Source organism: Saccopteryx leptura, chromosome 1, assembly GCF_036850995.1.
Source record: "Saccopteryx leptura isolate mSacLep1 chromosome 1, mSacLep1_pri_phased_curated, whole genome shotgun sequence".
Lineage (NCBI taxonomy): Eukaryota > Metazoa > Chordata > Mammalia > Chiroptera > Emballonuridae > Saccopteryx > Saccopteryx leptura.
The window spans coordinates 348,349,936-348,376,906 of NC_089503.1; the positions used below are offsets into that span (position 1 = coordinate 348,349,936).

The following is a 26,971-nucleotide window of genomic DNA, read 5'->3' on the forward strand; positions in this document are numbered from 1 at the left end:
ATATAACAGAGAGCTGATATGCACTAAAACTTTTTATTTTCTAATTTATAGATAATTGTTTTGTAAGATTTGCTTCAAATCTTAGTACTTCTTACTGAATTCACAAAATGAAGTTTCTGATCCAACATAGTTGAGAAGATACATCATTTTGAGACAATGCCCAGATTTATGAGTTTGCTAAAGCAGATACATAGCTATTATTTCTTAATTTTTTTAAGTTAAAAGTTCTAAAAAGCAGGCATAAACATCAGAAAATTTAAATTTATCTTCATGCTCAACCATTAATGTTTTGGGTTTCTGAGCAAGTAATTAGACATTTTTTGTGACTTTATTCATTCAGACTGAGGGGGAGTATAAGCTTTGTTTAATTCAATTAGTATATTATCTAGGCGATATGAGCTGTATTTTCAGGAGAAGGTTCTCTATTGAAAAACTAAAGTAACTGGACCAGGCAGCAGCACAGGGGACAAGAGCATCAGCTTGGAACTCTGAGGACCCAGGTTTGAAACTCTGAGGTTGCTGGCTTGAGCACAGGCTCATAGACATAATCCCATGTTCGCTGGCTTGAGCCCAAACATTGCTGGATTGAGCAAGGACTCACTGGCTTGGCATTGGTTCAGCTGGAGCCCCGCCCGGTCAAGGCATTTATGAGAAAGCAATCAATGAACAACTAAGATGCCAAAACTATGAGTTGATGCTTCTCTCTTCCTGTCTGTCCCTCTCTGTCTGTCTGTCTCTCTCTTTCATGCATGCACAAAAAATGAAGAAAAGAAAAACTAGATTAATGCTTTTCTTCTCCTTGGTTTGAAATTATTGAGAAGTGTATTTGGTGTTTAGAAACACACACTTACCTTTCTTTTACCACAGGCTAGCAGGTTCAGAATACTTCTTTAAATAAAATTTTTGGATAAACAGTGCCAAAAATATGAATGTACACCAAAATAATAGTTAACCGAAGGTTTTCTTAAATATTTCCAAACATGGCAATATTTGATGCATCAAATGGTTCATTAAAGTTTTCAGACTTAGTCTCATTTAATTCATTTTAATTAAATCTCACTTTGTTTTGAGTCAAGTTGCTCTAAGATTTTTCCAGATTACCATGAAAAGGAAATTGTATTTTGTTCTTCAAACCAAATAAAAGTAACTTATTACTGATAAAATGATATTCAGATATTGTTGTTAAATATATTAACTGGACTGAAACCTGAGGAGTATCTTTATCATTTTCTATAACCATAGCATAGATACATAGCAAATAGTACAGTTGGAATGATGTGTCAACTATGGAATTAAAAGTAAATATATTTTCAAAGTCTATCACTTATAGAACGTTTCAGAAATACTTGTACATTAGCACAAAGATTTAATTTAAGATACCCATTGCAGCATTGCTAACAGCTGAAGAAAACTAGAAGCAACCTTAATCTGTCAATAGGTTAGAGCAGCGGTTCTCAACCTGTGGGTCGTGACCCTGGCGGGGGTCGAACGACCAAAACAAGGTGACCCCTGTGTTTTGGTCGTTCGACCCCCGCCGGGGTCGTGACCCACAGGTTGAGAACCGCTGGGCTAGAGGCTAAATAAATAATTCCATAACAGAGTCACATTATGGAATATACCAACTTTTACTTTTAGCCGCCTATAGGCTGATAAACATTCATGACTGTGAATCAAACAGCTTCTCAACCCTACTCACTATGGAATGATAACTTTTATTGTTCTTCATGTTTGGGTTTCACAGCAAATAATTTTCAAACCCCTTCAGAGCTTTTATATAAGTATATGTACTACCTTAGATATAAGTTTTAACAACCAATATAAAACATGAGAAATATATATGCAATGCTCTGAAAACAGTGCCAACATATAAACTTTAATGAAAATAGATAGTTGCAGAAAAAACAAGTATGTCATTACATAGTTTATCCAAAAAGATTGTTATGTATACATATGTGAATGTGTACAAAAACACATAGAAATTGACACTAAGGATGCATATCAAGCTGTTCATCACACACCTCTGGGTAGAGTAATGGGTGACTCATTGGGAGCAGGGGAAGGGAATAAGGAATGACTAGGTTCTTTCATCATTCTGTGTTTTATTACTTTAATTCATTACAATAATTACCTGTATAATGGAGGGGGGAGAGAGAAAGAAGAATTAAAAAGAAATGCATGTATAACAAACCAGAACTTAAAACAGAAAATGTAGTCTCAACTGGGATCAATGGCAGGTCTGGAAATACATGTTTACATCATCTTAAATAAAATGAAAGTCTTGGATAAAGCATCAACCTGGAACCCTGAGGTCACCTGTTCAAAACCCTGGGCTTGCCTGGTCAAGGCACATATGGGAGTGATGTTTCCTTCTCTCTCTCTCCCCCCTCTCTCTATAAAAATGAATAAATAAAATAAAATAGAAGTTTGAAGTTTTTTTCAGTAATATACAAAAGATTGAAAAATAGACTAGTTCTCATATAAAAAATCAGGAGACTGAAATTACGAGAGCTAGAGCAAGGCTATTGCTGAAGAGTAATGATGACAAGAAAGAAAACAAAGGAACATACAGAGAAACTGGAGAGCTGTTACCTGTAGGCCATGCACTTCTCTAGGGAGAAGTGAGTTCAAACCATGCACTGCTTTGGCTTCTTTCTCCAGATGGGCTGGGCAGAGTGAGGAGAGTTGGGAGAATGTTTGTGTTGAGAAACAGCTGTGTTAGGCTTGCTTGCTTGTACTTTGCATGATCAGTGCCTGAGCACATGGCAGAACCACGTGTGCATAGCCTATGTAAGACTACAGGTGGTTTGACTCAAGACAGATTGCAGATTAAGGATTGCCTGGCTGCCATATTGAGGGTCCGTTTTTGCTCTTTGTTTGCCTGATGCTGTGAGAAGCGGTTTTCCCTGCCTGTTTGTTCATACACCGTTGGAAGACTCTTAAACGGAACTGGCCCAGCTCTTTCTGGCTCTACAGTTCCTCTAACGTCTGCCCAAGTCCCATGTGGACCTGCCTGGCCTCGGCCACTGACATTACAGCCTGCTTTATTACACTCAGCAGAGTCTATTTGCTCATAAGCAATTGCCTAGTATAATGTGCTGTACTGGGAAAACTGACCTGGTGTCAATTTTCTCTTGAAACCTCTTTGACTTTCTGGTTTTCCACTTATAAAATATGGAAAACAGGATTTACCTTATTGTGTCATTCTGAATGGCAAAGGATATAATGTCCATGAAAATTATTAGGATGTTACGATGTGCCATACAAAGTTATGTTTTAGTCAAATGGAAAAATAAAGTTCTATGGATGTCAATATAAAATCTTGTAAAAACCTAAAAATCATAGGATCTAAGTATAACATGAAACCCTGTATACAATTCAGTTTTCTCCCTTAGGTTTGCAAAAAAATTTTTTCAATTATGGAGCAAAAACAAGCAAAATAGAATTGTTTTAAAAACCTTTGTAATAATAATTCATTTGAACTTAAATTAACTTTCTACAATTTCATTACTGAAATTTTTCTTTTTAATTGAAAAATGTACATAATAGCACAAATGAATTGTGGATTTACCCTAAACACTTGATTATATGCATAATAATTTTCTTCACAGCCTCTCTTAATTTTCTTCTTCTAATTCTCATTAGATTATAAAGGATTTACTAGCACTTTTGTGCTATTTAATAATATAGTACTTGACTAAAAAGAAACAAGATAAAAATCAGATCACTTCATTTGAGAGAAAACTAATTTTTCCAAAGGAAAAGTCTTCCTTTTGAAAAATAGTACCATGTCTTATATTTGTGACAAGGATGATTTAAAAAATTAAAAGTGTACATACCAAATTTCCCTCTAAACATTTAGTTATAACATCATTAAACAAAATAAAAATCAAACTAAAGTCTTCACATCGATTATTCAGCTACTCTTTTTGGAAACATTTCAAAAGGCAGTTTATCATTGCCATTTTGTCCTGCAACATTTATTGAGTGCTTATTATTATTGGAGCTCTGTTTTTAGTTATGCTGTGGATTATATCATTTAATCTCATGACACTCTTACAAAATAAATTCTGTTTTTAGCCCTACTTTCTAAATGTAATAAAATATATATAACCTATCATAGAGGGAAATTTGGCAGTATCTATAAAAATGTTCAAAAGGGCTATCATTTAGCCCAGAAATTCTATATATGGTAGTTTATTTTAGAACTATACATATCTTTATATGCTATGTTTAGCAAATGATTAGAAATAATCCAAGTGTTCACCAACAAAAATAGTAAAATAAATCATAACTCTACTCTAATTATCTAAAGCTTTTTAACAACCCAGCTCAACACCTAGTGACTTAAAGAATAAACAACCACTTAATTTTTGTAATGACTCTGTAACTTGGGCACAGTTCTCCAAGGACAGTCATTGCACCTCTATGCGACACTTGAGTAAGGGCTGGAGGAGCCACTTTTAATTACTTATTCACAACAACTTACAAGTAGGTGCTGTCAGCTAGAAGCTCTGTGAGCCAAGGGCCATGATTCTCCTCCACCTGAATTTCCTGGGCTTCCTCACAACATGGAAGCTGCGTCCTAGTGCTACCATCTCACAAGAACCAGAAAAAATCTGGATTTTCTTTCATACCCAGCTTTGAAAGTCCACATTATCACTTCCACCTAAGATACAAATCCTCCCATATTAAAGGGAAGGTATAAACTATGTTACATTTTCCAAGAAAATATTAGACATCTATATCAGCAAGTTTGGCATACTGTCTTCAGTGTAGACAAAGAGGGAAATAATATATATTTGTATTTATATTTGTATTAGAAAGTCCAAAATGTTATATAGGTTTCAAGTGAAATGGAAAGGAGTAATTGAAGATAGTGGTAAAAGCAAGATGTTTAATTTTATATCTTCTCATATTGCTCTGACTGTTGAATGGTGTGAACATATAGCCAACTCAAAAATTGTATAGTGCTTGTGTATGTGTGTGTATCCACAGACATGTAGAGAAGTTAAATAATCTATGCAAGCTCACCCAAGTTAATAAGTCACAGAATTGGCAATGAAAGCCTGATATATCTAACTTTGAAAACTAAGCTCTTAACCACATTATTATCCTGCCTCCCTACTTGGGACCAAACTAACTCTCTACATCAAGGCAACCGTATTGCAAGGTAACTCCCTGACATCAAGAAGAACCCTGAGTTAGCTCCCAGCATTTTCCTGACTGCCATATATCACGATGCCTGCTCTCCTTCACACCAAATATAATGGATAGCTTTGATAATGTGATATTTCTATTAGTTTAAAAGAGAAAAATGATGCCTAAGAAGAAGCACTTTTATGTTTCCAGGATTTTCAATAGCAAATAATATCTTCTTCTAAGATCAAATGTGAGAGAAATGAGCAATGTCTACTTTATATCTCATTTTGACTCCTTGAAAATTCCATTATCCACAACAAAGTTTGTTGTCGGAGTTATTTATTTTTCAGAGAGAGCAAAAGACAAATCATCTCTATGTATTTAGAAACATCCAAAATAAAAGGCACTCTCATAAGGTAAACAAATTGCTTACCACCAATACATAGACTGGTAGGTGACTTCACCACCAAGTCATACTTACTGGTTGTAATGCTGGTGGCCAAGGCCAGGCAGGTCCACATTGGATACTGGCAGATGGTAGAAAAACTACAGAGCCAAAAAGTATTGGGCCATTACCGTTTAATATATTCTAGCAATGGTGGATGAGCAAACAGAAGAAACCCTCTTCTCTGGCAAAGGAACAGCAAAAAATGGCCCCTCACAGTGGCAGGCAGGCAATCCACCATCCACAATCCACAATCCTCCTGAGTGAAAGCACCTATAGGCTTACACAGGCTATGCACATGTGCCTCTGCCACGTGCTCACACACTAATCAAGCAAAGTGCGTGCAGCCAGTACACCAGCGAGCAAGCCTAACACGGCCATTTTCCCAACACTGGTGTTCTTATAAAATGAAGGACACATGGAAGAGAATGATTGGCTTTCTTATTGGAGAGGGCACAGTACCACATGGACTTTGAATTATAGAAAGCTACATAGACTAGGGCAGAAAACAGGACAAGATGAAGGGTAAAATTAGCTAACCTCCTCCTATCCAGGTCTCTACTCTCTAAGGAGCTCTTTGAACCATGATGAGCTCTCTAATCGAGAAAGGAGCAAAGGAGAGACCTGGGGCATTTAATTGTGCTCTCACGCATGTGTCAGGCCACATGTTACAGTGTGGATGGGAAGGGGGCCACTGAATTTCCAGCCAGAACACTTGGATACAAGCCTTAATTACACCGCTGAGAATAATAACGTACACCTGCCCTGCTTATTTTACCAGATTGATGTGAGGCTTAAAAGTCTTTGTAAAATGAATGATAATAAGACTTTGCAATAATTAAATTAAGGAAAACAAGTTAAATAATAGCTGACTTCCTAGAGTTCCTGTCTTGAATCAGAACTTTACCACAGACCGTGGCTGATTGGCTAAGCAGTAAAGCATCGGCCCAGCGTGTAGAAGTCCTGGGTTCGATTCCTGTCCAGGGCACACAAGAGAAGCACCTATCTGCTTCTCCACCCTTCTCTTCTCTTTTCTCTATCTTCTCCTCCCACAGCGAGGACTCCATTGGAGCAAAGATGGCTCAGGCGTTGAGGATGGCTCCATGGCCTCTGCCTCAGGTGCTAGAATGGTTCTGATTGCAACAGAGCAATGCCGCAGATGGGCAGATCATCGCCCCCTGGTGGGCATGTTGGGTGGATCCCAGTCAGGCACATGCGGGAATCTGTCTCACTGCCTCCCCACTTCTCACTTCAGAAAAATACAAAAAAAAAAAAAAGCTACTTTACCACAACATGAATGAAGCAAATCAGTGCTTTTTTTTTTTTTACAAAGAAAAAGAGAGAAAATTCAATTTTCATTTTGCATCTTAGATGAACAGATTTCTGCTTTCAATACTACTCTAAAACTAAGTCAAGAAAAGATGTTGATAACGATTATAGGGCATAAATGTGTTAGGTTCAGGTCCAGGGCCCCTTACCAAGAAACCTCTACTACACCAGGCTAAACTTGAAGTGACCCACTGCCAGGAGAGTTCTTATAACTCCCCACCTGAGCAAACCTGACTGATATCCCGCTTGCTCTCACCCAGCCTCCCCATTGAGCGTATCCCCTTGCCTTGCCCCAAAATTTTATACCAACGCTAACCTTCTGACTAAGCCTTGCTCACTAACCATATCAAAGCTTAAATTTCCAGACCCTTGGGGCTGATGCCACTAGGGTCTCAGCCCATCTGTTCACAGATGCATCAATAACTTTCTTAAAAAACTCACCAGGCCTTGTGTGTACCTTCTTTGGTGACCTAACAGTATGTACATTGTTAATATTGTTGTCATTATCATTATTGTTTCTCCATGTAATGCCAGTGGCCATGGCCAGGCAGGTCCACATTGGATTACGGCAGATGGTAGAGATACTGCAGAGCCAGAAAGTGTTGGGTCATTACTGCTTAATAAAGTCTCACGGCGGCGGATGAGCACACAGGCAAGGAAAACCTCTTCTCTGGCAAACAAACAGCAAGAATGGTCCCTCACAGTGGCAGGCAGGTGATCCACAATCCACCATCCGCAGTCCCCATGAGTGCAACATCTATAGCCTTATTATCATATATAGGTCACACACACACGTGACGCAGCCATTCACCCATACACGGATCAGGCAAAGTGCTTGCAGCCTGTTAACCAGCAAGCAAGCCTAACACAGCTGCCCTACACTCCAAAAAGGTCAATTTGGGGGAGACTGTAAATAAAATTAAAAAAAAAAAATAGAACACACATGTTTTTGTTTTTTAATTATTTAATTCCTTCACATGCATGAGGTCAACCCTCTTCTTCAAGTCTGTCTCAGCATACTTAGAAAAAGAGAAGGAGCCTTCATTATTTTAGCTTTTTAAATGAAAGAGATGAAGTAGTATACTCCTGCACCCTAAGTTCTCTGTTTCCCTGGAAAGTTAGCATAAAACGACAAAAATACAATAAATCCTTAATATCCGAACCATCCTAAAAGAAAACACCCATTTCTTTTTTAATGGAGAAATTAAGCTACCATTTCATTTATCTCCGTGTGGAAAGTAGGGGCCTTTGGATAGCATTAGGATATAAATTCGCTTAATTTAATCTTCTAGAAAAAAAAAAAAAAACCTAAGAAATTACATATGACAGAGTATTACTGAATTAATGGAAAAAAGATTTCAGATATCGTGGATGCCACATACTCATAAATCATTGATCAAGTCTTCAAGTGGCAAATACATTAATCAATATACTTCAACGGGAAAAAGGTATTACTCAGTTTAAAAGAGGATTAAGGTAATGTGAGTCAACACTTAGGCACTCGAATTATCAGAAAATTGCTTCAGGTTTTCTATTAGGAATCGATCTGACATTTATTCTGCTTAGCATAAAGTGCCCTTATCTTTGTTGATATAAATCACTATTTTCAAAGCAATTTCTATTTGACCAAAACCACAAGTGACTTACAATTTATCTACAAACTAATTATAGAAGTTTTCAAATTTTTGACTAGTACATCTGCTGTGTAACTGCATGAGCTGCTTCAGGTAGGAAATAAAATTTATGATTTCACTGCCTTAGACCACTTCTGCTGAAAGTGATCGTGGGGAGGAAAAGGCAGACAGGCCAACAGTTAGAGTTTAGGAAAAACCATGAGGAATATAAGGCTAAGCAGAAGCCTCCCGAGTCATAGTTTGTTGGAAACGCCTTTGAAATATTTTGCCTTTCTACCTTTTTATAGTAATGTTTTACATGATATATGGGGCATTTTCATGTTTTTAATAATAATGGGGCCTATTAAACCTTGACAGCCCTTCTGATGAGACTGCCCTGCATGACTAGTTGAATGGAATAAACAGAACCAAACCATTGAGACAGTGCTGGTCTCAATAAAATAAACCTCTTTGAAAGTATTTATAGAAATAAAATGGTGAAGAGAGTTGTATAACTCAAATCCTTTTTGCATGTCCACTTTACTAGAAATCCCTACATACAGAATCTATACATAGAGATTAGACCATACCCGTTCACTTTAATTTGTATTATATATAAATTGATGATATAATTTCCAACTTAAAAGACCAACATTTTCAATATTAACAACATGTATTTGTTCTTAAGATATTTAAAAAACACTTTACAAACATAGCTATTTTGAGAAAAAGAATAACACATTTACAATGGAGATATGAATGGCAATTTTATTTGGCTAATAATACACAGCAGCCATTAGTCCCCTGATGTAGGGGTTTTTGCCACCTACACAACTTATTTCCTCTAAAACATTTTATGCTGTGGAGTGCTATGCTGTGCCCCAAACATCTTCAAGCTGTGATTTTTAAAAGACAAAGGCAGAAAATAAATTTTGTTTGTGAAGTCTTTATTTCTGATGTATTATGTTGAATACCACCATAAAATCCACAAGGATCCAAAAGAAGCTTTGCATTGTTGAAGTTTTCTTGTTTTCAACTGAAGTGCTTAAATAAGACTTCCTAAGCAGATGGACTACTACAGGCAGGAAAATAACATATATTTGAAACAGCATGCTGTATTGTGCATGTCAGGAGGGTTCAACAGGCTAAATTAATATGTAATGGTTTTCTTTTCCTCCTCCTTGCTGAATACCTGCTGTGATGAGTTTGAAAGCTGAGTATTTCTAGCTTTCAGTATTAGAACAGGATAAGTCTGAACACTTAGTACTGGCTTCTCCCCCGCGTTACAGAGTATGTCTGTGCATTTTGTTGATGCTCTGCCCATGGTCTCTGTCAGTGGGATGCAGAACCCAACCAGCCACAGCAAATGGGAGGCTTTAACTACTGTCTCCATAAAAAATATGTTTGTAAGAGGCAAAATTATTTACTGAACTTTGCCATCTGCCAAGTATTAAAATAGTAAATGATAAGTATTCCCTCTAGATATTTAAATTCAGTGTCTTTGAAAATAACTGTTTGATATTTCCTTACAGCTACAAATACTGTACAGGGCAGGGCAAAAGTAGGGTTACAGTTGCAAGCACACAAAACAGAGTTCATTCTTGTATTTTAATCATAGCCTGCATGTCTTTTGCCACATAAATTGTAAGCCCACTTTTGCCCACCCCTGTATAGACACTAATGAAGTCACAGGAAAAACCTCTGCCCCATACTAGTTTGTTTTCAAACACAGTTTCAGGACTTAAACTTTTAACTATCTAGTTAAATGTTTAATTTTATAGATAAACTTACATATGAGGTCTTTTTTCTTTTTTTTTCTTTAAAGCCAGTCAATTGCAACTGGAATAATCTATAATAAGTATGAGTATAGATATTGATTAGAGTCGTGAAAAATATATACACACACACACAAACCAAACCTGGAACAAATATCCAGAAACAAGATTTGAAGACTTGAAAAATTCACTGGTTGAGGTCAACTTCAATAGCTGCTTTCTTCCAGCCATATCACAAAGTCACCGGGTCTCTACCCATAATACGTCTTCCTGCACCACTCAGTGCCACTGCTCTGGTCAAAGTCAGCAATAACTTCAGTGTTACCAAACTTAGTGATCACCACTCTGTCTTCATGTCAGTGGACCACTCCAAAACCTCCAACACAGTTAACCACTATCTCCCTGTTTCCTCTAACATCATATCCAACAGGTTTTCCTCCTCCTTCACGGCTCATCCTTCACAGATGCTCACATGACTTCTCCTCCACTACTCAATCACCCATCCCTTAACTAAATCTTCTAAGTGACTTCTTTCCATTAATTTAAGTCCTATTGGTATGATTGTTACTACCTAATTTGTATAATCAGCTCAAGCTCATCAATGCACCTAGCAATCTGATATTTCCACCTGACGGAGAGGTATCTCAAATTCATATGCCTAAACAGAGCTCTTGAGTCTTTCCCCTAAAAATCTTCTCTGCCTTATTCCTTCTTAGCAACACCATCCATGAGTACCTACAGCTCAAATCCAAAGATCCAACTTTGAGTTTTTCCTTGGTCTTACTCACTTCATCCATTAGCAGTGTCTGTTGACTGAAAATTCAGTTTATCTTCCAAATCTACCCATTTCTTTCCATCTTTAGCTATTTCAGCTCTCCTCCAGAACCCCATCATTTTTATATTGGACCAATGAACTAACTTCCTTCTCCTATCCTCTCTATACCATGCCAGGCAACAATAGCATTACAGTGATGATATACACATCAAATGGTGAAACACTCCCCAATCCAATAATTAGCCACAAGACTACTTATTTATTTACTTATTATATATATATATATATATATATTTTTTTTTTTTTTTTAATTTAGGTAAGAGGAGGGAAAATAATGAGGCAGACTCCTGCATGCACCCCAACTGGGATCTACCCAGCAACCCTATCTGTGGCCAATGTTTGAGTACCAAGCTGTTTTTAGCACCTGAGGCTGATGTGCTCCAACCGAGCTATCCTCAGCAGCCAGAGCCACACTTGAATCATTGGGGCCACTGACTGCAGAAGGGGAAGAGGAGGAAAAGGGGGAAGTGGGGAGCAGATGGTTGCTTCTCCTGTGTGCCCTGGCCAGGAATGAACCCAGGACATCACTGAGCCACCTGCCAGGGCCAGGATACTTTTTAAAAAAGAAAATAAAGTAAGGAAAGAGAGAAATTGATTCAATATATTAATATTGTATTATAGGCCCAAATAGATTTCTCAAATAGACATATCAAAAGCAAAAAGGAAGCGATATAATTTTGAATTTTGTTCCAGAAAAAAAACTTTTTATTATCTCTTTTAGCTATGTAGACATATACTCCAAACCTTGCCACATCTAAAACATGTACATAAACTAGCAACACCAAGTAATTTTCACATTGCAAATTTTACTCAGCTGTATTTTCTTTTTATCTAAGCCAGGGTATTGAGAGAGGAAGGGCTCCAAGGGCTGACTGAGTTAGTTTGAAAAGTAACAAACCTCAGCCGTGTAGCCCCTCTATCAGCTCCCTGAAATAACTTGCAACACAAGCAAGAAAAATGGGATATGTGAATAGTCAAGCACAGCAGATTCAAACCCCCTCTCACACCCCCTCCCCTCCCAGAGACACAAAAGTCACCTAGGCGTCCAGACAAAGAAGTCAAAGAAATCAGGCACTTGTCACATGAAAGCTAAAGCTGTAAAGGTATGTAAGACTCAGAAAAGCTGATTTCGGGAAGCTCGTGTTTTGTTGCCTTTTCGGTCACGCTGCTCCACTGGCTAATAACCCCCCCCCCCCCTCCAGCACTTGTCTGAGCATCTCTGTCCTCCAGGAGTCACTTCCTTTGTGCCACATATTTGTTATTTAGTAAACCTAGATTTTTGGTTTTTTTGTTTTGTTGTTGTTGGGTTTTTTTTTTTGGTTTTTTTTTTTTTTGGTTCTTGGGAAGGAGAAGAGTTCTAACCACAATACAATTTTTCTTTCTTTTAAGGAAAGGTATTGATGTAAGATTTTGTAGAGGTCACTAAGCTTCACTTCTAACTTACCAGTTTGGCACTGATGTAATCCATTTTAGATAATGAGGGAAACATTGACAAAAGGAGAAGGTAGTCATTACTTTGTAAACCAGTTATCTTGAAAGAATTAAATGAAAGGGAATCAGTAACATATGAAAGAACAAAAAGCAAACAATGAAACGAGAAAAGGATTACATGTATATTAATTTCTCATTAAAAATAACTAGCATATTACCATAAAAATAAGCTCCTATTATTGCATGTTCACTTTAGTGAGTACATTCTGGCAATCTTTTTTTTTTCTTCTTTTCCAAGTGAAAGGAGGGGAAATAGAGAGATGGACTCTCAACTATGCCCAGACTGAGATCCACCCAGCAACCCCCATCTGGGGCCAGGCTCACAACTGAGCCATTTCTCGCACCTGAGGCAGAGGCTCCACAGAGCACCTGGGACCTATGAGCTCTAACCAATCGAACCATGGCTGTGGAAGTAGAAGAGGTCAGGGGGATGAGTGGAAAAGAAGATGAGTACTTCTCCTGTGTGCCCTGATCATGAATCAAACCTGGGACATCCACATGCCAGGCTGATGCTCTACCACTGAGCCAACCAGCCAGGGTCTAATGATCTGTTTTTAACTGTACAGAGCATATGCTTCCTTTTTATTTTTTCAAAACAAAAGAAGATTATTCCATATTCACATTGTAAAAACCGAAGTGGATATACTCTAAAAACCATTTTTTAGAATTGAGGACACTGGAAGTCATATTGCTGCTTCTTAGTGGACACCTAGTGGTGAGTAAGCGCAACGGTATCTTAATCAGGCTGCCAGCCTCCAATCCGCCTTTGTCTGTAAGAGATGTAGGTGAAGTAGAACATACTCTGAAAGTGTGTATAGTATTAATGATGTTACTGGGGAAACAAATAAACATAACATCTTCTCCGCCACCAAAAATTCTTCCCAATGAGGTAGTGGAAAAAGAAAACATTTTTATTATTGAATAAACCACATAATAAGCACAATCTGTTAAGAGATTGAAAAGACTGAAAAAACCTTACACTTTTATATAGCCAAGCAGATAGAACCCATTGCATACATGTCCTCAAGTTAAACAAAGTGGAAACAATAACTAGGCCTCAAGTAAGAGGCTTTGGCATAGCCATTTATAACCATAAGTTTATTCTAAATTCATTTGGTAACTGGGGTGTCCAACTGTGCTAGTTAATTGACTTTATACAAAGAAAATAATCATTTTCTCATTAATTTATGACAGGAGATAATTTTACAACTTGGAGAAGGAAATCAATTAAGGTTGGGTTCTTACTCTCCCACTGAATCCGGACGAGAAGGGTGATATATTCTTGATGTTTACATGAAAGGATATGGTTCCTGCATCCTTGAGAAAGATAGTCCTAGCCTTAAAGCTGACAAACGCCTATCTAGTTTTCAGATGTGTTTAGATACATTGCAAAGACATGAGAACATATGTAGGAGTTCTTTTTAAATAAGTGCTCTAAGAAAAAAAAGGGGAGGAAAATCTTTTTCTTTCAGCAAGGAAAATCAAGCCTTTTTTAATTTGTACTTGTCCTTATAACAAAGCATTCTAGGCCAACTTGTTTATAGAGAAATAAAATTGTTAGTACATGGAAACACAGAGGAACAAGTAAATAAAATAGAAAATATTTTAGAAACTGTGATTCACTTGAATGTTAAACTATATTTTACCTAAAAGCAAAAGCTGATTAATCTTAATAAGTTGATTTTTTCTAATTCTAGCTCAAAGTTTATCTTTATTTAAAATTTATAAATAGACATCTCTTCTTCTCTTCCTTTTCTATCTATGAAATTTAAGTCAATTCAGAGGATTACCTCATCTTTTTAGATAACCTTTGATATTTTAAAATGAAAATTGAAAACCAAATACTTTGCAAAAACACTGTTATCTTCTCATTTTGACTTGAACATTATGATTAAAACAAAATCAGCTTGAAGATAAGAAGAAAAAACTATGGAGCCAAGATCAATGTAGGGCCAGTATTCGTGGCCACCATCACAGCCACCTGGATCTTGCAGGTTCACATTTGATCCGGAAAGATGGTAATAAAATTGCAGAGCCAAAAACTGGTGGTCCATTTTCCTTTATTCTAGATTCACACTCAGCAAGCGAGTAAAAACACACAGCGGGAAACACTTCCCTTTCCATTCAGGGCTCCCAAAGCCACTGACTCATCCCAGTTTTCCTAGAATCAAAAGCTTCCACCTCACTAGTCTTATTCACCTCTGTTCCCCATCTCCTTCTCCTCCATGAACTGGCTTCTTTCAGCATTCCGCCATTTTGGCTACCTCCACCATGTGGCCTCCCTGCCCCTCCAATATGGGCTCCTCCTCTCTTCAAGAACGTGGTCACTCTCCCCAAAATGGCCTCCTAGCTCCTCCTTTTAAAACTTCTTGGCATGAAAGCCCTCACCCAACCCACATTAGCATAACCAAGCCCAAGCAATAAGGGCAATTAGCCGCCCCATGTGGGCAGCAGCCATCTTAATGAGGTGAGCATAAATTAACTTATCTGCCTAACAATCATCATTTGTAAATGCCAGTTGAAACTTTCTTGTCATTATGCCTCCTAGAAGCAGAATGCAGTCAGCCTTGGAAACCATTCTTGTCCACATTCCCATTTACCTGATCCCAATTCTTGTGTAGTAGTGATGAGGTAACCAGACCTCTCATCCCCCTCTATTCTTTCAGGTCAGTATAATGCTATTATATACTGAGGATAGCAGTCTCTCTCTGCCTCTATCTTCTTCCTTCCTTAGTTTTCCTTTCTATTTCATTACTTTCTCTCTGCAGGCTCAATCTGAACAGAAACTAACCCACTAAGCACTTACAGTCAATTAGCAGGTGATAAGAAGCTATCAGCCTCAAAAAAAAAAAAAAAAAGACTAAATGGTATTTGAAAGCAGTGATGAGGAGATGTATGGAAATGTAATACTTCAGTCCAGCTTTTTTCTGTGGATTTAGTCATTTCAATGTCCTTACTTAACCTCTTCCATTCTCCCAAGTAAATTAGCTTCTATTATCTGGTTTCTGAGCCAGGCGGGAGAGTAAATAACAGAAAGGGAGCACAGCACAGCAGCTGAGGGTGAAAGAGCTGCGAATTTCTCCTGTCTGTAGAAAATTGTTTGCTGGTAAGACTTCAGTTCTCATCATCTGATCACTTAGCTTAAAAGAATGGAATCTCTTGGCTCTGGCCAGTTGGATCAGCGGTAGAGGGTCGGCCCGGCCTATGGAAGCCCTAGGTTCGATTCCAGGACAGGGCACACAAGAAAAGTGCCCATCTGCTTCTCTATCCTTCCCCCTCTCCTTTCTCTCTATCTCTCTCTTCCCCTCCTACAGCCAAGGCTCCATGGAAGCAGTCGACCCAGGTGCTGAGGATGGCTCTATGGCCTCTGCCTCAGGTGCTAGAATGGCTCTGGTTGCAACAGAGCAACAGCCCAGGTGGGCAGAGCATCGCCCCCTGGTGGGCATGCTGGGTGGATCCCGGTTGGGTGCATGCGGGAATCTATCTCTCTGCCTCCCCACTTCTCACTTCAGAAAAATACCAAAAAATAAATAAAAATAAAATAAAAAAATAAAAAGAGTGGGATCTCTCAGTTTCATTTGAAGGACTTTAATTAGCTAATATTGCTTTCTTTAATATTTTTAATTTATTATTATTATTATTATTATTATTATTTTTACAGAGACAGAGAGAGGGATAGATAGGGACAGACAGACAGGAATAGAGAGAGGTGAGAAGCATCAGTCATCAGTTTCTCGTTGCGACACCTTAGTTGTTCATTGATTGCTTTATCATATGTGCCTTGACCGTGGGCCTTCAGCAGACTGAGTGACCCCTTGCTCAGCAACCTTAGGTCCAAGCTGGTGAGCTTTTTTTTTTTTTTTTGCTCAACCCAGATGAGCTTGTGCTCAAGCTGGCGACCTCCGGGTCTCAAACCTGGGTCTTCCGCATCCCAGTCCGACTCTCTATCCCCTGCGCCACCGCCTGGTCAGGCTTTCTTTAATATTTTAATTAGCTTGCAGGTATAGTTACAGTATGTTAAAGGTTGAGTTTTATATTAAGGCAGAGGTAGTAAACTGGGTGCCCATAGCTTGCCTATGGCTTCTGCCCAAGTTTTCTCTGGCAGATAAAGTGTTTTCATAAAAACTGAACTGAAATCCCTTCAGGCAGTGCACACAACCAGGCTTTATTCAGTCCCCATTCTTCTTTATTATTTTGCACTCAGACTGATTCACACATTAGTTGATCTGCTTGGTTCTTATATATATTTCAGACAGAAATCTTACAGTCTTTCAATCTATACTGATTTAGATGAGCCAAGAAAGGGAGTCTGAAGCCATACTGTGTTTCTCTGTGTTCAATATCAACATGCCTGCGTAAGCATTAGAACGTTTTAGGTTTTCACGTCCTATACACTACATGTGAGTTTACCAGATAATGCTTTAGGTTTCTAATTCAGTCCGACTCAGTAGGCAGTTAGACATGAGCAGAGTAGGAACGATAAGCCAGATATGAAAGGTCACCTGGGTGGAAAGCCCCAGGTACCTAGCAACAGATAATTTTAAGGTGGGACCTTGCCCCAAGGGTGACCTTTCCTTCCCTTGTATATCGCTGGTCATGCAGTTTAGATGCCCTGACCTTTCATATTGCTGGTCATGCAGTTTCAACACTTTTCTGACCTCTCCGCCCTGGCATGTTGCTAGTCATGTGGTAAATCTTCTTAGAGGAGAAACAGCACGAGAATAGCCTCATTCAACCCTGATGCAGGCTCATGCACAACCACTCCCTTAAGCATGAAGCCCAGCAATGATCACATCCTGGCCTCGGCTGTGTTTCAGTACCAGGCACAGAAAAGCAACAAGACCATGCAGAGTCATACCAGGGCTGACATCAGAACCAGCTGCAAATGACTAATGATCCCTGGCATCAACCAATCAGTGGAGACCATAACTCTGAAAAGACACATCTGGAATGCTAATAAACATTCCATTCTGAAGCTCCCCTGAGACCTCCAGAAAAGAACCCTCAAGACAAAGGTCTCAGAACTCCTCTTTCCTCTCAAGATCATGCCCGCCCCTATCCACTCTTCTTTCCCCTGGCACGTTACCTTTGTCTTTCTTTCTCCTAAGTTCCAAGGGCCCTTCTGTTGGGCAAACCAATGTGCTTCAAGTGTGTTAGGTTTGCTCACTTGTATTGGGACAGCTCCATGTGTGTATGGTCTATGGAAGGCTGCGGGTGATTGTCCTCAGGGTGGCAGATTGCAAATTGCAGATTGCCTGCTGCTGTGGGGAGGGGCAATTGTTTGCTACTGTTTGCTGGAGAGGGGGTATTTTGGCCCAGCCCATTTTGCTAGAGTGTGCTGAGGAGCTTGTGAGCCCTGCTGAGGCTGGTGGGGACCTGTGAGTCCAGTAGGTCCTGAGAATGAGTCCAGTGACCCCAGAGTGCTGAGGGGCTTGGGAGCCCTGGGAGAAAGGAAAGTGGTCTTCCCTGCCTATTTGCTCATCCGCCATTACGAGACTTTAATAAACAAAACGGCCCACCATTTTTTGGCTCCACTGTTCTTTTACCATCTGCCCGAATCCAATGGGAACCTGCATGGCCACGATGAAGGCCACTGGCCCTACACCTTCTTTTGCCTCTGCTCTTGCTAAGTCCATGCAAACCTGCAGCTCACTTCTTCTCGTCCTCATGTCTTCTACTTCTATAACTTTCCAAATAAACTTTTACCTGTATTTGAGTCCGATTTCTGAGCTTTTTCTTAGCCAAAACTCAAGGTCAGAGGTCTAACATCTGATGCTGTTTGCTGTTAAAAGTTTCATTATAATTTGTTTAATTTCTGTTTTCTACCCAGAAAGTTAGCTAATTCTTACTTTTTCTCTAGGCAAAAAAATAATGATGTAATTTGAAATTGAAATATATTATAAACTTAAGAATTAGAAGCATTATGTCTCTCTATGAAATACTTTCTTTTGACCTTCTAATCAAATAGTCCAATTTGTATCTTGCATGGCTAAACTTGTGGTATATTTTAGCCATCAAAATAGATATAATTAATCAATTAAATTTGGGTTCTTACCCTCCCACTGAAACTAGAAGATAAGGACGATATGTTCTTGATTTTTACATAAAAGAATATGTTTCTGTGTGGAGTTAAGAATGACGCATGGACTTCTCTCGGGCTCACCACACCTACCCATGTCACTTTACCTTAAACAGTCAAGTGTTTGGTACTTATATTGAGAAGAGAGAAACCAGAAGAATGCAGGAGAAGGGGCCTGCAGGAATAATTGGCTCAGTTAGTTAAAGATTAGCCACATTTTTAACTCTAAGAGATCTCTAACTGATCTCCTGGAGACTCTTACAATACTTCCAAGAGAAACAAGACCTGTAAATAGATAGGGCCCAGGGTCCGGAAACTCCTTCCCCCTGGCTTCCCCACTGAAATTTCCCCTCCCCATTTGAGCCACGAGGTGCACGCAGGACTTCAGACAAAGGAATCGCGTGACCTTTGCATGGACACTGTAAAAGGTATATAAGATGTAAGAAATCTAACTTCGGGGAGCTTGTGTATTGGGGCTACTCACCCCATGTGCTCCACCGGCTACCAATAAATTCTTCTTTCATTGAGTTGTCTGGGTGCCTGTTATCCTCCATTTGCAGGCCATTTCCTGCTACAATATTGCTATAGGCAAGTTCATTTTTTATCACTTTTACATCTCTTTTTTATTTGTCCTTACATCCAAACTTTTCATTCTGCCTAAAATTAATTTTAATCCTCACTTCACAAATTCAGATCTTCCCATTCTTCTGTCTCAAGTGCAACACTAGTTTTTTCCTATAAAATTGTCCCTGAATAATGTTAGCCTCAGAATTATCACTCCTTATTTTGACTTCAGAATTCTAAAATATTAAACGTTTTGCATATTTTTTGAAACAATCCCACAGTTGTTTCATACAGGGTAGGACTAAAGTTTACAGTTGTTCATGTGGAAAATAACACAATAATAAATATATAATAATACAAGAATAAACTGTTTTGCATACTCACAACTCTAAACCTACTTTTGCCATGCCCTATATATTTGCCATGAATTCTGCACTAGATTTTAAGGTTTTTGAAGACAATAGCTATATATTTTGTATTCTTTTACAGCAACCTCTAATAATAACGGTGATATGCTTGGTCTGTCTGACTCCAACTTATTCAAGCCTTCTTTGCTCCCATGGCCTTGAGGCTAATAACTTCTGATTTAGACATGCTAATGCTTTGAGGAATTCTGTAGGGGGCTTGAGTTTTTATAAGAAGGACTCTGTACCTTCTTCAGATAGATTTGAGAAACTACTACTCGGGCTTCCAACTTCTTGGTTGGTGCCTTATCCACCAATAAACTTTTCCTCACTCTTAACTAATGAGTTTTGTACTTTCCAAGCATGGGGCATGCTTTTTTGGACTGCTAACAGTTATTCTAATTCTTAGGTTATTCTAAGAAAATACAGATTTTATATTTTGTTTTCTGCTGTGCCTTAATCCATCAACATGACAACTATTTCAAGTTTTCAGCCTCTTTATCTTCTAAACTGGCATTTAGATAAAAAAGGGGGGGACTACAAATCTTTTGTTATATGTCCTGATTTGCAGTTTAGAAAGTATAACTGCCTCTTATTCCTGCCTAAAAGCCCACCTAAGAGCACTGGAGTTATGCAACAACTTGTTGGGTTGGATTCCAGTGCTTGGATGGGGTCACTTAACCTAAGGGTCAAGTCACAAGGAAAAGCGGTTAAAAACATTACATAACTGTCCTTTCTAAACAGTACTTCCATTTGTTTGGAGCAAGCAGAGGAATTAGAAGGAGGGAGGAGAGCCAGCTTGCTCTCCCACCTCCATTTCCCATCAGGGAGATGTTATAACTTCCCTAATATTTTTGTCTTGGAAAAGGTTGTGGCAGATTTTGTAGACAGTATCTCTTCTCTCCTTTTATTCATCTGGTTGTAAGTGGCAGACTCTGAACATCAACTGAAAATTAGATGGGTTGAGGAGAGAGGTAATATTATTTTGAAGGATTATGTCTTTGTGTTCTTGCTGATTGTATTAATGAAGGGAAAAGAATAGTTAGACCTCTAGCTTGGTATATACCTTCCAGGTTCACCGCAAAGAGCTCCTGCTATTAGAATTTAGGATCCAAGCCACTCAGCAATAAGTATCACTATATACTTCTAATTCCTCATAAGTGTAGCTTCCCCAGGAACTTTTTTGGGATGAATAAATGTGATATGTGGCAGGATATTTTTATCCTTTGGTCATAATACCAATAAAAACATCCTAATTTTTAGTGTTAGCATATCTATCAAATGCAGAACCATTTGTACAACAGATACTTAATGTAAATGCATTAAAAGTTGTATAACTTGAGAAATATATATATTTTAGAGGTTTCTGAGTACATATTTTAGAGTACAAACTTTACAATGAGTACAAGTCAAAGCAGAGAGATATATAAGACATCCAAGTGATTTTTGTCAAATTAGAAAAGAGACACATTAATGGAAAAAAAAATTCTATATAACAGTGCAAAAAAGCTGTATCACAGAATCTTCTTCTACCAAATTTTTTTTTTTTTCAGAAAGCAACTATAAAGCCAGAAGCCACGGCCTGGGCCACCATCACAGCAGCCTGACCCATGCAGGTTCACATTGGATTCAGACAGTCGGTAAAGAAACAACGGAGCCAAAAACTGATGGGCCATTACTTTTAATCCTAGCTTGCACATGGTGGGCAAGTAAAAACACACACTGGGCTCCAAAACCCACTCACATTCAGTGTTCACAAAGCTACTGACTTATCCGAGTTTCCTAGAATCAAAGGTTTCTAGCTCACCAGACTTATTCACCTCTGTTCCCCATCTCCTTCCTTCTCCCTACACAAACTCTGCACAAACTGGCTTCTCACTCAACACTCCACCATCTTGGCTGCTTCTCCTGGCCACATGGCCTCTTTCTGCTCTCCTCTCTGCTCTCTCCTCTAATGATAATCTCAGAAACCAAGAGAGAGAGCAAGCTCCCGTTCTGCCCCCATTTTATAGTGTAACAATCAAAACCTTTAATCCAATATACAAAATAGTGAAGTCTCTAATACAAAGTCACTTATCAGAGACATGATGGGATTGTACCACCCCACATCAAAAAGGGTAGGAAAGGCTTAGTCCCAAAACCAAGCCCCAGGCTACAAGGATTCTGCCTGCCCACAGCCTGCCCCCAACACACATTAATATCACCTGGGCAACGGCCTCCACGTGGGCAGCATCTTCTTTAACAAAGTGAGCATAATACATTTTATCTGCCCAACAGCAACAAAAATATTTACCATTAACAAGCTATCATATAAGGATGTAATACATAATGTAATACATGTCTAATCAAAAGATTGAAAGAACAGTTGCATACTACAAAACTCTTAATCCAACCCTACTCCAAGAAAAGGGCCAAACAATTCTAAGAATTTTGAAGAGAAGTCTTGCAATTGCGTAGAAACTTCATTTCTTTAATATGACCTTTCTTTCCCTCTTTTCTTTTGATTCAAACTGGCCTTATGTAGCACCCTGACTCACCTGCCTTCTTCTCCCTTGCAGGACCACTCCCTTAATCATTAAGCCCTCAAGACAATGAGGTTCTGATCAGCATCAAATAATCAGGAACAAAGCTTTGAGCCTTTTAGACACAGAGACAGAGTTTTGGTCAAGCTAGAGATAACATCTAGGCCTCAGTTGTATTTCAGCTTCAGGCCCAGAAAAGTGGTGAAACCAGACAAAGCAATGCCATGGCTGGTATCAGGACCACATGTACTGATCAACTACCTCTTCTTCTAACACTGACCAATCAGTAGAGACTACAACCCCGATCACAATCCTGACACCCATAGTCACTACAATTATGACACCCCCATAACCAACCCATCCCCTAGAAGCCATTGGAGAGCCAGGTCTTTGAGCATTTACTTGCTCACCTGCCTCTGGGTATGGGCCACTCCCTAAAAATAAACTGAAACTTTCTTTGCTACAAGTTCCAATTTGTGTCTTATTGGGCTTTGATGTGCATACACAGAGGGACCCCTTTAATTGGCAACAATCTGAAGAGAAATTGAATGTTCACCTTCACTAGTATCTCAAAATCCAAAGGAAAACAGACTGAGTCTTGCAATTTATAACTTAATCCCAATTCCAAGAATGAGTCAAACAATGCTAAGAATTCTCATTAATACCCTAAAATCTGAAGAGAAACTGACTGGCGGGGGGTGGGGGTGGGGGGGGGGATAAAGCAATTGTTACTAGAGAAAGACAAGGATAATGGGGAAACTAAATAACTAGATGGAGTTAAGTATTTAAATCCTCAGTTGTCTCTCCATGGGAAACAGTTCCAATATGTGATGTAAACCCTTTTGCAGTAAATTTGACAAACATCAGATAAGAGCCAGTGTTTTTTAATAGACTGCACATAGTTTCTGCTGAGTTCTCCTCTTCCTCCTTCCAAGTCCTTATGAGACATAATACACTTGAAACTATAAGAAAAAAAAATTGATGATTGGATAGAGATAGCCCTGGCGTTCAAGTAAAAAATTGAAACACATGGCAGGGCATTATGTAATAAAACAACAGGCACATTTTTAAAAAATTTACATTAGAAACAAAGAAGCCAGACAAGAAGAAAGCAAAAACAAAGGAAACAGAACAAATAAATGTGATTGCAAAAAATAAGAGCACAAGGAAAATACCAGAACAATATCACTGCCAGACTGTTACGTTTAGCAAGGCAGATCTGAAAATTAAATTAATGAGAAAGAATAGAGGCTTCTAGAACAGAGTAAATGTAAAAGAAAACTATAAAAGTAAAACAACTAAAAGTAAATAATAAGAAGAGCGAAGACAATCCAACATCAGGATAAATTTTCCTTAAAATAGAAAGTCCAAAAAAAAAAATAGTATTCCAATATAAAATAATACTTTACTGATAAGTGGAAATAACTAAATCTGTATATTAAAATAGTATATGATGTTTCCAGAAATAATTGAAAGAAGATTATAAAATTATAAATATTCTGGATAAGTTGTTAAGCTTCAAAAATAAGGAAAAACAGTCTTAATCATTCAGACTTAAAAGAGGACAGACTAAATTAGGTTAGCCTCACACTTCTTCAAATTAGTATCTGTTTATAGTAGAAAAACTTTTTAAATATCTCCAAAGTTGTCAGGTTGTAGAATTATGACCTAATAATATTATAAGCAGTCAGAGATGCCAAGTTTCTTCAATTGCAACATTATACTGCCTGTTTCTTTATTGCTGCTGCTATAACAAATTCTCATAAACTTAATGGTTTTTAACAACAAAATTTATTCTCTTATAGTCCTAGAGGTCAGTGTCCAGAATTAGTCTTATGGCACTGACTGGTGGCTCACTGAATAGAGCATCAGTCCGATGTGCCGACATCCTGGTTCAATTCCCTGTCAGGGCACACAGGAGAAGTGACCATCTGCTTCTCATCCCTCCTTCTCCCCCTACATTCCCCCTCCCCCTCTCACAGCCAGTGGCTCAACTGGTTCCAGTGTAGCCCTTGGCACTGAGGATAGCACCTTCGGAGCCCTAGAGTCTCAGGTGCTAAAAATAGCTCAGTACTCAAGCATCAGCCCAAGATGGGGTTGCCAGGTAGATCCCAGTCAGGGTGCATGTGAGAGTATTCCTCAATATATCCCCTCTTCTGACTTAAAAAACAAAACAAAAACAAAAAAAATTAGTCTTATGAACCTAAAATCACTTATCAGCAGGAAAGCTCATTTTAGAGATTCCAGGGGAGAAACCATTCCTTTTCTCTTCCAGCTTCCGGAGGCTTCCAGCATTTCTTGCCTGGTAGCCACATCCAATATCTTCATCTTTTATTGTATTGTTTTCTCCCACACTGTCATTCTACTGCCTCCATCTTATAAAAACACCAGTGATTACATTGGACCCAACTAGATAATCTAGGATAATCAAGTCTCAAGATCTTTAATTTAAGTACACACACAATGTCTCTTTTACCATATGAGGTAACATATTGCTATACATGGAATGTTTGTGTCCCCCAGAAATGCATATGTTGAAACTTAAACCCTCAATATGATTCTATTTGGAGGTGGGGCCTTTGGGAGGTGATTAGGTCATGAGAGCAGAACTAAGACGAATGGGACTGTGCCCGTATCAAAGAGGCCCCAGAAAGCCCCCCTCTCCATGCTGCCATGTGAGGGTATAGCCTGCCTCATCTACATTTTAAGAATTAAGATGTAGAAATCTTAGGAGGGCCGTTATTCAATGTATCATGGATATTCTTTTTTTTTAAATATTATATTAAAACCTATTTATATAGTATAAAATTTACAGCAAAATTAAAAATGAGTCAAATCCTATGTTTAAAATTATTTTTTAACCTTGTACATTTAATAAACAATATCACATAAAAATTATCTGTTGTCATTTCAAATCTTATATTTGTTAAATGTGCTTTCAATATACTGCAATGATTCTTTGAAACTGAAAAGTACTTGTATAATTCTTGAACAACAGCAATAACAACAAAATCAATGGTCCTCAAAGATTTTAGTTACATTTTTTACTAAGTTTAAAACACTCACAGAACAAGCAATATAAAATGCCTTTGGTGTTCTTTTTAAATCTTCTGTTGCAATCTGTTGTTTTTTCTGTACATTTACTCCTGCTCCATGAGTTATTTTTGACTAGATTAAGAGTTTACAAGTAGTCTACTAAAAATGTCTGTATTTCTTTTTTTTTTTTTTTTAAATGAATTTTTATTAATGGTAATGGGATGACATTAATAAATCAGGGTACATATATTCAAAGAAAACATGTTTAGGTTATTTTGTCATTAGATTATGTTGCATACCCCTCGCCCAAAGTCAGATTGTCCTTCGCCATCCTCTATCTAGTTCTCTGTGCCCCTCCCCCTCCCCCTAACTTTCCCCCTGTCCTCCCTCCCCCCACCCCTGGTAACCACCACACTCTTGTCCATGTCTCTTAGTCTCATTTTTATGTTCCACCAATGTATGGAATCATGTAGTTCTTGTTTTTTTCTGATTTACTTATTTCACTCCTTATAATGTTATCAAGATCCCACCATTTTGCTGTAAATGATCTGATGTCATCATTTCTTATGGCTGAGTAGTATTCCATAGTGTATATGTGCCACATCTTCTTTATCCAGTCTTCTATTGAAGGGCTTTTTGGTTGTTTCCATGTCTTGGCCACTGTGAACAGTGCTGCAATGAACATGGGGCTACATGTGTCTTCACGTATCAATGTTTCTGAGGTTTTGGGGTATATACCCAGTAGAGGGATTGCTGGGTCATAAGGTAGTTCTATTTGCAGTTTTTTGAGGAACCACCATACTTTCCTCCATAATGGTTGTACTACTTTACAGTCCCACCAACAGTGAATGAGGGTTCCTTTTTCTCCACAGCCTCTCCAACATTTGCTATTACCCGTCTTGTTGATAATGGCTAATCTAACAGGGGTGAGGTGGTTGTATTTCTTATCCAATTTTGTCATCAATTGAGAAAACCCCCACAAAAATGTTCCTATCTGGAAAATATAATTTTGAAAAATTTTAAATCAAACAGTAATTCTTCTCAATTCAACAGAGTTTATGCAATGAGTATATATATTATATATATACTTATATAGTAATATCAATTCTTAATTTATTAAAGTTACTTTTGTTTTTATGCATTAGTATTTTAATTATTCAATTGTTTTTTTCATATTTAAAATAATGTATAGTAATTTTGGGTGGTAATGTTTGCATTTCTGCATAAATGTTTCCCATAACATTCAAATTTTATTATAATTTCTGCCAAATGGAAAAGTTCCCATAATCATGCTCATAAAGTGTGTGGCTGATCCCCTGATGGTAGACTGTTAGATGTTTCATCTCTAAAACCTGAATCATACATTCATCTAACAGCCATGTGGCATTGTTTTTTCTCCTTTACATAGAGTTTCTGTTCTGAAGACTGGTAATTACAGATTTTATAAATCAGATTATAATTCTGAACACTTAATATTATTGTCTAATGTGCACTTCTCTTTTTCATGTTTACCTAAAATACATGAAAAACCTACCACTCTTGGAAACATCTTTGTCTACCTCCAAAATTTTGAGATATGGACAAAAGGCATAATCTTTTGAAATAGAATACAGTGGCCAGATTCTAGTAATTTTGTTCCATTTGAAATATTCATATAATATTTATTTACCAAACTTTCTACTTTTTGGAATGTTAGAATTTATGAGATCAATAACTTTCAAAAAGACTGATTTAATAGC

The 26,971-nt window shown here is 38.0% G+C and overlaps 1 pseudogene; it reads right to left on the reverse strand.

Annotated features, from left to right (window-relative positions):
* Positions 1-1,423: 1,423 nt before the first annotated feature.
* Positions 1,424-26,971, reverse strand: part of LOC136388442 (sulfotransferase 6B1-like) — a 123,774-nt pseudogene continuing 98,226 nt past the window's right edge.